A 12,841-nucleotide genomic window follows, 5' to 3' on the forward strand; every position below is an offset into this window, starting at 1 on the left:
TACAATCATTTGCAAGATGATTAGCACCATTGCAATAATGACAGTCTACTCCAGCATCACCCTTCAACTTCTTCTCACTTTTTCCTTCAGACACCTTCGAATCTTTCTTCTCACCCTTCTTCTTTTCCTCAACAACAGCTTTACTCACAACACTTCCTTTTACCTCAGCTAGCTTAGCCTTCGAATTGAACGACTTTTTGAAAAACTTCTTAACACGATTATTCGAGTAAAACGCTATTGCCTCATCATCAAAATTCATGATGAATCCCTCTTCTTCCGCAGAATCACATTTTTCATCTTTTCTCAGATATCTTGGATACAAGTGCCAATGGACCTCCCAAACTCAGCTTCGATTCTTCAGCGATTTCATTAACCTCACTTTCGTGTGTCTTCAACTGATTGTACAGATCATTGAGAGATGATATATCAAAACTTTGCTGATTTTTCACCATCATACTCACGCTTCTCCACTCTTTTCGAAGACCCATCACAAAGATAAGATTGAATTTCATTGAAGTCCTGGTGATTCCATAGCGATTGCAACGGTAGATTAACTCGTTCATACGGTCATAGTACACTTCAATTGTTTCACCTTCTTTTTGTCTGAAGTCTTTCAGCTCAACCAAACACTGTTTGACTGAATTGATCTTCGTCCTTTCACTTCCTTGAAATTTTTATTTCAAATTGTTCCAGATCTCCTTAGCAGCTGTACAACTCCTTACGTAATTGTACACAACTGGAGGTAAAGCTCCTCGCAATTCCCTCATACATCTCTTCTCCAGTTTCTTCAGACGATCAGTTTGATTTTCAACACCAGAACTTGCAGAAGATGATCCAATTGCTTGAACAATTATCGGAGGGTTGACAGTTCCAGAAATACATGACCATAATTCTTCATCAAGACCATTCAGATAATCGTGCATACGATCAGCCCACTAATCATAGTATTCAGGAATTAGCATTGGAATTTTGGTCGATGAGCCTAATAGATGAGAAAACGAGGTCATAGAATTGAGATTGAAACTCGCCATTGTTGTACAGAAAATGATTTTGAGAATTTTTGAAGAAAATTTGAGAACAAACTAGTTGAATCAAATCGGAATTACAAGACGAACACTCGATTCAACAATTCAAATGCAAAATCGAATCACAAACTAAAATCTAGACAATTTTTCACTATCAAAAAGTGCGGAAACTTTTGAACCAAAAATTTGATTCAAAAAATTTTTGAATAGATGAAAAGTAGATCACATATGTGATTCCTGCTCTGATACCAATTGATGAACCAAAGAATCGAGTAATAAACGAATCAGAGTTAAGATTGAAGTCAGAAAAATAAGATTGAACACCGGATGTAAATATGATCTTGTTTCAGCTCTATTACGCTTTCGAATGTTTACAGAGTACAAAGACAGGTCTGCAAAAACTCTTATCTAACTCTAGTAAATGTTCCTATTTATAGGAAACAGAAAGCGTACAAAAAATATACTAAGGCATAAAACACTTAAGCTTCGAATCAAAAGAGCCTTAGTAAAATACATTACAAAACATACGAAGAGTGTAAAGTAGACTTCAACTAATTACAACATATTTCGCCCTTACAACCATTGACTATGACCGTTTACTTTTGACTTGAGTTGACTTTTGGTCAAACACCTACTTTGGAGGAAGTGCTAAGGGTTTATATAGTTTGACTGAATGGGTGGTGCGTAGCAGCGGTATTCTGCCAGTGAGATCAGTAGTAGTTGAGCATTTTCTATGAGGCGAGTCTTCTCACCACACTGTGTACCAACCCGATATTTTAAGTCAATGTAATGACCTAAAGTTAAATATTGTAACCTACTTTTGAGATAATAAAAATAGCGTCAAAAATGAAATGTTCAAAAATCTCAATTGGATGTACTAAGTGGTAGATATCGTAACAAGGTTTTCAAAAATATAAAGAACACTAAAATCCAAGTTATAACGAAGGAATTATGACCAATCGAAGATCCGCAACAAAACCTGTAAAACACTGTTAAGCATAAAACGCGAAATTTCAATAAAATACTTTTTTCAGCCTTAGGTATCTAAATAAAAGTCGTAGATATCATTAAACCGTAAACGTACATAGAAAAAATGTCCAAATCTGACTTCGTATGAGGAAGTTATGATTTTTCTAAGTTTCGGATATAGTAGTAGACAGCTAAAAACTCGAAATAGAGATCAAGCGACTTTTAGCCGACACAACCTTAACGGGAATCGAAGATCTCGACAATAGTAGTACAATGGTAAAAAGACAGACGAAAACGGACGTTGGATGAAGAAGTTATGAATTTTTAACGTACTTTTCCAATCCCGGCCTGTTAAAAATATAGTATTAAAAATAAAGTCAAAATTAGCCGACGAATTCTAAAATAAAGTTGTAGAGCATAATCTCACCTACGCATGGATATAAAGAACGTCAAAATCGGAACTCGTATGCGAGAGATATGAATTTCTGAAGTTCGGGACACGAAACCTAACACTGTCAGAAAACTCACGACGTGAGCCAGAAGCTCACAACGTCAGCTAGTGACTGATGTGTGCCAGAGTCGGGCTATCAGAAGTCGAGTCTACGGAAGGGATAAGATCAAAATTCACGTCGTGAACCACCCCAAGTTCACGACGTGAACTCCAAAAATCCACCCTATAAATAGAAACCGAGGGCTTCGGTTTTGGCTGCTCATTTCTATCCCCTCTCCTACTTTTACGTTGTGTTAAGCATCCCGAGACTACCCTGATGCCCCGGTTACGTGTCCAAGCCCTGACGAAAGCCCGAAGTCCCGAAGTTCCCGAGAAACTTGCTTCTTTCCAATCGAAGTGCTGCCCGAGTTAAACATCGTCTTCATCAAACCGTCACTTTTACCAAGTGAGTTCATACCCCTATCACTACACTTTTAAATATTTTTAAACACTTTTAGGGGGGGGGGGGATACAAGTAAACCCACGGTTAAACTCGTGTGAAAACATCAATCTTTTGCTTTACTTTTCATACTGTTGTTATAACTATCATACGAAAATGTTGGCATGCAAAACATCTTACGATACCATTTTACCCTCTCGGGATGAAATATGTTTGTAAATAAAAATATGCTTTATTTATATGTTTTCATAATACATTATTGACAAGGGTAACCATTTCAACTATAACATTACTTATATATATAAGAAAATACAAATCATTGTTATGTCTTTATCAACATAGTAAAAAGGGTAATAATTTCGGGCATAAACACCGTCATTTCAAAAATACGTGACTTAATTGAGAATATGTGAGTCATTTGTCTTCATCGTACCTATCAAGGTATACAAGAAAGCCTTGTTTTATAACCAGAGTCTCTGTCCGGAGAACGTGATAAGTGTGTATAGATCTATACGGGACTGATGATCCCGCACCCTGGCTGTTAGCTACAGCCGGACCGACAGGTTAAGGGTGACAAGTGTCATAACATTTCGACGCCTGAAGAACGTCGCTACATGCAAATCCATCATAGTACTGTTATGAAAACTCACAGGACAATTATTATGGTATTATGTTTTTACGGGAAAAGTAATATTACAATTATTTTTACGTGAAAATACAAGCTTCCTATAGTTTTGTTTACTAATAAAACTATACATCATCATTTTAAGCATGACATATTACTTACAAGTTACAGTATTGGGCATTTAAGACTGCTTCTCACTTTTAGGAAAATATAGGATTTTCCTGGTTCAATACATTCCTTTCATACAAACAACGATTCATAACTCATTTTATAAGAAAATATCGGATTTTCTGGAAAATAAACGTGAACTTTCGAATGGCATACATTTACACAAATAACTACTTATGAACTCACCAACTTAATTGTTGACACTTTTTCTTTGAAATAACTTGTATTCTCAGGGAATCGCTAAACACCAGGTTAGCAACTACTTTTGGGGACTAATGCTCTAGCGTTAGCAACATCTTTTGGAACATCATATTATATTTGACTTTTGAAACATGTAATACAACAATCATGTAAACTTTTCAAATATATATTATGGTGGTGTGTACTTTCTTTACTATTCAATTGTTATGATACTGTACATGACGTCCTCCGCCCCCGAATGTTTCCACCGTTCAGGTTTGGGGGTGCGACACACTGGTGGGTTGAAGGCACTAATGTCGGCCTACTTATTTGTATATGTAGGATGTATATGTCTATGTGACTATTATTGATATGATTTTATGTTATATGCATGGAGTCAATCTGGGCTCGGAGTCATTATGGACTCAAGGTTGATACGAAACCCGAGGTTGATATGGACCTAACACATCTATGTATTGTTACATGGTGTCCTTAAGGACTCAGGGTTGATACGGACTCAGTGTTGACACAGACCTGACATAGCCACGTTCTGTTATATTTTGTTAATATATATGATATATGTGGTATATTAGGGAAGCTCACTAAGCTTTGTACTTTCAGTTATGTTTATGGTTTCAGGTACTTCCGATGTGAAAGGGAAGGGCCCGACGTGATGGCACAACACCCCCCCTCATTTTTCTGCACTTATGATTACTTTTACTTTGATATTTTGGATAGTTTGTATCATGGTTGTTTCTGAGACATGATGTATGGAATTAATGATTTTAAAAATGAAAACTTTTATCATTGTTTTGGGATGTTACATCTTGTTTGATAATACATCAACACACTCGTACAACAATACCCATGATAAGAATCAGGGAATTCCTAACCTATGCAAGAACTAATGACATCGTCCATATTGGTTATGAACGATACTTCCATACCCTCTCCGAGAGCTTCATTTAACCTCCTCAAGAACCAAGTACAAGAGTCAACATTATTTACCACACCCAAACCAAATGCTATAGGGAGGGTCTAGTTGTTTCCGTCCGTAACAACCGCTACGATCATTGCCTTTACGTAGTCTTCTCTAAGACAGACACTACTAATAAAGATGACAGGAAGCAAGCGACCTATGAATACATGGAGCTGTAATTTTTTGGTAAAACAAAACAATTAGTTTTAGGTGTAGAAACATTATCAATTAAAAAAAACAGTAAAAATATGGAACAAAACAAATTTATCACACATCCAATTGCCGCAAAACATAGTTGGAAACAATACATCACATCAGTTTTGATGTTCGTGAAAGTATAAGGGTTGATCCGCCTAAGGTCGTGTAGGTAAACAGGCAGGTTGGTAAAGTTTTCTTCATGATCACTCTTTGAGAAACTCATCTTGAAGCAGTTATAAGAGATAATTACATATGATCTGAAGTAATCGTCTAACTACACGGGATATTATTTATATATAGGGGCGAAAAATTATGACATCCCCATTTTCACGGCCAGAAAAGACCAATTTTGTTTATGCTTTATAAAAATCAGAGTACCTCTTTTAATAAAAATGTTGTGGAATTTGTTCCCACAAAAACATGATAAATATATTATCAAAGCATTTCCGAAGAAATGTATTTTTATTCATTTTAAAATATTGAGATGTCATCGTCAATACAAAAACATAAGCATAAACAGAACTTACATTCATTATCACTAGTGATTTATATCTCCTTAATCCCTCAGTTTAATGTAACCTCATATCGACACCTGTGATACAAATAAACTGAGTGGATCAGGTTGGGAAACCTGGTGAGTACATAGGATTTTCAACCCACAATAATATAATTATTATGTTTAATCATCAAACAATTAACCCAATTACCCATCCCCATTATCTTCTTTACTCTTAAGGATTTACCCTAAGAATCAGCTATTCCTCGTTCATTCATTCCTAAGGATTATCCTAAGGAATAGGCACGAAATCCATCGTTGTCAGGGTTTACTCAACAGGTACTAAGTCGCATAGTCGCCAGGGTTTATACAACAAGGTACATCTGGTGGACACGCAGTTCAAAACATCTGGTGAACACGTAGTTCAAAACATCTGGTGAACACGTAGTTCAAAACATATGGCGAACACTTAGTTCAAAAATACCTAGTGAATACGTAGTTCAAAAACACCTACAAGTTACGAGCCTGCTAGTGTTCCACTGGACTGTCTAGAATAGTCCGTGATCGTCATCTATACTCCGCTAGATGACTAGATCATTAATAACATCGAGGCCTCTCATCATTTTATCACACATCAACTATTTCATCTATCCATGTTTTACCCAACATTTTCGTAGATATAAAATACATATACAGTTTAAATCATTTAAAACATGTATAAATCGTTCATCCCTCATAGATATCAAGAACACAGATAATATGCACACATAGCACGTAATTTATATTAAATACTTCATATCTATGTGTAAGATGAAAGTAACTATGCACTCACTTGATAAGGTGGTGACTCGGTACTCGGACAGCGCTTCGTTTACTTTAAAGTAATTTCCTTCGACGAAACCTAGTATTATTACCACTAGATTTTAGTCTAATATTTACCGTGACTAATTATTAGTCTTATTATTATTATTATATAAGCGTTTAAACAATACTTTCCAACCACTATGTACAGACAGGGGCCAGACATAAAAAACCGGAGGGCAGGACCATTTTGGCATATAGCACTTCTGAAATCCAACAACCCTATGCGGCCCTTTAAACCAGATTCCCCGTACCGTGAGTAGTTAAAAAGATATTATAACGACACTTATATAAGTCATAATAATAGCTCAAATATTTATTATAAGTTCATAATAACAATACTAATTTTAAATATAAGCTATATTAAAATAGGTAAGCATAACTTACTTACAAGGGGGTTTTAGCTAGGAGTCGGGCTCTGCAGGGGCAGAACTTCGTCGCTGAATCTTTCTAAGAAAGATTCGTGCAGCGCTTCAGCGCTCACCTTACTATACTAAAACTACAGAAAGAGAAGTCGAATCACGAGGGACCGGAATGCTCGGGGGATAAGAAGAGAAAGACTCTTGAATCAAGAGAATGGTGCAAGAAATATGAGAGCCCAAGCGTCTTATTTATAGTAATTTAATTTACAAAAACTACCCTCCATAATTACTTAATGACCTTATAGTTATATAAACGACTAAACACCCCTTCATAATACTATTTTAAATAGATTTAACGATATTTGTACTAAACTAATGTCGAAAGTACTCAACATTAGTCTTATAATAACCGCATCGCCGATACCTTTCTAATGATATCTACATTTTTATATATATGTGTACGTATATATGATTTATACTTTATTTTAATACGTAAATATGCTATTATAATTTGTATCTCGTTCATACGAACTCCATTTTTGACGTTCTTTATATCCACGCGTTGGTATTTACGAGTACTACAACTTTCATTTAGACGCCGTCAGCTAATTCCCATTCTATCTCAGATTTACAAAACTGTATCGAATTTATCGCGCTCGAAGAGTAGGGACCAAGTTTCGTCCATATCTTTAACATACGAGCTCTACTCTCGACATTCTTTATATCCACGCGTAGGTAAAAAAAAGATCTAAAACTTTCATTTAGACTCTGTCGGCTAATTATCGACCGATCTTAAATTTAACAGTAGGAGGAGATTATACTGTCTTTTTACCGTTGAGTTCCTATTAATGAGATCTGTCTTTTTACCGTTGAGTTCCTATTAATGAGATCTTCAACTCTCATTTAGGTCGCGTAGGCCAAAAACCGCTCGAACTAAAATTCGAGTTTCGGGTCGTGCACTGCTATGCTAAATCTTAGAAAATTCATAACTTCCTCATACGAAGTCAGATTTGGGCGTTCTTTTTTTTTTTGTATATTCTCGGTCTAACGTATACTAAAAATTTTGTTTAGATCAATAAGGCTAAAAAGTCTTCTACCATAAATTCACTATTTACGTCTCCCGGTGCCGTGTCGGTTTTGCCGTAAAACTTCGACGGGCCATAACTTCTTCGTTATAACTCGGATTTCGACATTCTTTATATGTACGGAACCCTTATAACATATACTAAAACTTGGTTAAGATTAATCCTTCTAAATAATCTTCCATCAAAAACTCATTTTTGATGCTCATCGTCTATAAATTAACTAGCCCGGATATGCGGGCGTTACAAAAATGATGTTTTTTACTCCGGAATGTATGACCGAAACATCTGTCCAGAACAAGTGTCTGTGACTCTGTATTGTCACTTCAAAGTATGAAGCTGAAAATCGTACAAATATTCTTGTTTTAGACATTATTACTCCGGAATGGGACTCCAGAATATAAGGAGGGGAGATTATTGTTTCGGAACAATAACTCCATAATGAATACCCTGATTCCGGAATGATCTATTGCGGAGAAAATAGTCATTTTACAAAAAAATAAAATAAAATAAAATAATAATAATAATAATAATAATAATAATAATAATAATAAATGTTATTAGGATTGAAATAGTCGTTTATAAGGGTTGGATTTTAATCCAATTGTAAATAGTAGGGTTAACCATCCCAATCTAAGTATATTTATACACAAAAAATAATGTTCTGAACGACGAATAGTATATTTCTATAGAAATAGTATCATCTACTCTAATAAATAAAAATCCATTTTGCCACATGTCAATCTTTCATGAGTTTTGACACTTGTCATTTTGTGATATTTTTGAAATAAATAATATCCACATGTCAAATCTTAGGTTTTTTAAATTTTAAAATTAAAAAGCCACATAATATTTATATATTTATATATGTAAAGTATTAAATGTCATAAATATGATAATTAAATTGCAATCAATACATTTATTTATTTCTTATTTTAAAATTTTATATTAAAAAATATTTATTGTTTACACTTTAATATTTAATTTTTTTTAATCAATCCGTGTAATACACGGGTTTTACACCTAGTTCTAAATTATATCACTAATCTACACAAAATAAAAATGAAGGTTCATTTGTTATGTTGGCCTTTAAAGTTAATTTAATATATCTTTATTTTTTCAGTTGGGTTTATATATTTTGTGTTTATTTATAAATATATTTAAAATTTTAATACATTTAAATAATTCATACAACGGTACCATATATATATATATATATATATATATATATATATATATATATATATATATATATATATATATATATATCTTTATACCTTAATAAGCATTTAACATGTTTTGTTGAATTTTAAGAGCTACAAAAACTTATGTAATATATACAATGAATTTATGCATGCAGAAAAAGTCTGTCTATTATCGTTTGAATGAGTATTATCGTTTGAATGAGTCTGTCTATTATTGTTTGAATGAGTCAAGCTTACCTATTCAAATAATAAACCTATTTTATAGGAAACATGACAATAATACAAACGGTTTATGCAGCTAAAAAACTTAATCATATTTAGTCAACAAAAGTAGAAAAGTCAGATAAGAAGGGCGAGATTCAATGCGAAGGTTTCCTTATTTCTCTCAAGCTTTTGACGTAGCCCCTTAATCCCTGATCGATCGAGTCTTCTTGATTGAGTTTAATCCTGCTATCTCGGCAAAAATCAGTCGATTATGGACCATCTTCCCAGGCGGTGATTAAGGTGGTATAGTTACATTAAACCTTAAACCCCAAAATTCCAAATATCTTGGGCCCATCTCCTTATATGATTCCAATACACTCTTTCATTTTATTCTCTCAAAAAATGAAAGATTCCGCCCCTGTGATCTCCATCATCAGTTAACACAACCACCACCACCACCACTCTTTCATTCTCTTTTCTTTTTCTTCGTTTGTTTTTAGGTGTGTGAACTGGGATATATAAAATTTGGTTTCGTTTTCTCTTTTGTGTGTCTTGACCACAGGTTCTTTCAAACATACTTGATCTAGGAAATTAATGTCTAAATGACCTCATTTAATCAGGTATTTTCTATATTTACCCCTTCATGTTCAGCTACAATCTCGATACATGGTTTTTATGGTGTATTTATTTGATTTATTGGATTTGAAAATTCTGGTGGAACAATTCAATCTAAAGAGTTAAGTTACATTTTTCTTCAATATCAAAACAGGTGTGTTTTTTTTATTGGAGTTGGATTTTTGTTGCCTTGGGTATTTTATTGTGATAGTTGTTGTTTGGAATTCATTTTGCGATTTTGCCCATTTTGCCCCTACTGGTGATTGTTTCTTGGTTGCTAACTTGCTACCCTTATATTTCAGGTAAGTATCAACTCCAGGCATGTTTTTGTTAAAACCAAAGTGGCTCTTCCCTCAATTTGCAACTATTTCTCAGGGTTTTACTTCGACGGAGTCAATTGTAGTCGTTCACCACCGCCATCTCTCCTTATATGTCCCTGTTCTCTAATCATTTGACCTTGATTGCAATTGTCGAAGCTCTAACCTCAGGTACCATTTTAGACCTAGATTTCTATGGTGTTTTAGGTATAACTGGTCGAAAACATCAACATTTTACCTTGCTTTCGTTCTTAATCTTGTGTGACTTCGAACATCTAATATTAGTATTTAGGTGTTTAGGGTTCTTAAGTAGACTAAATTGCTATTGTTGGGTGGGAAATTGGTTTTATTAAATAACAATTAGAGGCTATATATGTGTTGTGTTTGATATATATATATATATATATATATATATATATATATATATATATATATATATATATATATATATGTATTTTCCATACATTTGCTTCAAAAGGTATAAAGATGTTCCATTCGGTTCTTCATTACCTTAAAAACCCGATGGTAAATCACACTCTACCCAGACAAAACGAGCATACTATATTTTTTGATTTTTTTTGGTGGTATAGTTTTTTAACGGCTCTGCTGGTACATTTTTATTTCATCACAGCTTAATTTGTTATTGGTTTTGTCTTTCTTTAAGTCCCTTGATTTCTATATATTAACTGATCATCATGAAGAACGAAAAAATCTATAAAACATTTTTGGGTTGGTTTTTAGCCTAACTAAATAATTTGTCTTGAAGCCACGACAATGGCTAGAAAATGTTTGGTTTTTGCCATGGATGTTGAACAATTGACAGAGATGGTCTGTATCTCTTTTTTCTTAAAATGTTTCCATATTTATCCCTACGGTTTTTACCATTTGTATCATTTCTGACAAAAGCGCAACGATTAGCGAACAGCTCACTGGGAAATTTATACGTTTGTTTAATTGTTGGGTTAAAAATAAATTATTCTCATTTGTTTTGTGACTACCGAATCCTTTTGGTGCATTAAATGCAATCTAAGTTTTGACCAATAATTTAAATTCCCAATTCTTTGTTCTCTTATGAAAATTTTTATTTGAATTCCTCGGATGAAGCATTTAGTGCCCGGAAACAATCGTTAGAGGTTTTGTTAAAATACATACATAATAGAATTTTTTATTTGTACTTTTGGTCATCTGATACTTCATATATATACTCACTGTTAACATTTTTGTGCAGGTTAATATTTTCATTAATTTGAATCAAATAATGGGGGTTTCACTTCTATTAAAACTAATTTTTTTTTAATTGCAGGCCACTCTCAGTATCAAATCTTTTAATAGTAACCATGAAAAGGTACTTCACACGAAAGTAACAAACAAGTAAGGATTGTGAGTGTTATTATTTAAGCTTCTGTTTCTTTATCCTCAAGGTATTTGCATTGATATGAACAGTCAATCTGGGTATGGGTGTAATTTGAGGATTTTCTCTACTTAAATTCTGTTTTTCTTAACTTTACTTTATTGCATCAGAAATATGTAGGTGTTGATGTACTTAGTTTATGACATCAGAATTATGCAGTTGTTGTGGTGCTTACAAACGTCCATTACTCCTATTTCAGTCGTGCAATAGCTTCAAGTGGGTATTTCATATTTGTTTAAAAGATAAAATGAAATAGGTAGCTTTTTTTCTGTGATTATTTTAATCTCTTATATCGGCTTAAAAATGATTTTAGTGATTTTGAATAGGCATCGATGGGTTGGTAATGACTGGAAGATTTGAACTGCTAAAAGTGTTTTCTATAGGTACTCAAGGTAGTTTATTTCTTTCTTTTGTCATTAATCGATTGTTTTATTGTTGTTTGATTCATGTAATGGAACTGTATAATTGGGTTGTTGCAATTCCCTGCAACTTTCCCTTTTTGTTATTGTGGTTAATATTTAAATTTTATTCTTATAATGGTCATGTTGACCCATCTTCAGGGACACCTCAATGAATTTGAGTTCATGTGTTGCTCGACTTTTGTTGTAAATTAGGTTAATGTACTTCTAATGGAATTCAAGGGCTTACTGATAAACTTCACTTTTTGCAAATCTAATTAGTATTAGTAATGAAATGATTTTTGTAGAAAATCATGTATCATTGTCAGGTTTACTTTTTGCAAGTCTGATAAACTTCATTTCCAATTAACTGTTTAGTTTTTCTGACATTGAAATATGTTTCTTTAAATCTAATAAAAGTAGGATTGAATTTTGAGTTAAGTAACCCAAACCGGATGCGATCGGATAGGATGTGGTAATTGATCAATCCTTAATTATTATATTAGTATATTCTAAATTTATAAACATGTATGGTCGCTAATGATTGTAACTTTTATTAACGATGTCAATTTCGAGTTCTTTACTTTTTAGAAATTCTATCGGTTATAATATATTTATTTACTTATTTCTTGTGCTTAAATTTGAATGATATGACAGATATACCCCCTCCTCAAAAAATAAATAAATAAATAAAATGAACTTGTAACCATCGGTTTATTAGTCATTATTTTCAAGGAAAAAGGTTAAAAGGTTAATTAAAAAAAACGAAACACATTACTTTTTTTACTTTATCAAGAACAAAACAATCTAATAGGAACATGTGCCTTAGTGTATATATATTGGAATGAGGAACGTA

The sequence above is a fragment of the Lactuca virosa genome, chromosome 3, assembly GCF_052849685.1.
Source record: "Lactuca virosa cultivar CGN04683 chromosome 3, Lactuca_virosa_CGN04683_v6, whole genome shotgun sequence".
In the NCBI taxonomy this organism is placed as follows: domain Eukaryota; kingdom Viridiplantae; phylum Streptophyta; class Magnoliopsida; order Asterales; family Asteraceae; genus Lactuca; species Lactuca virosa.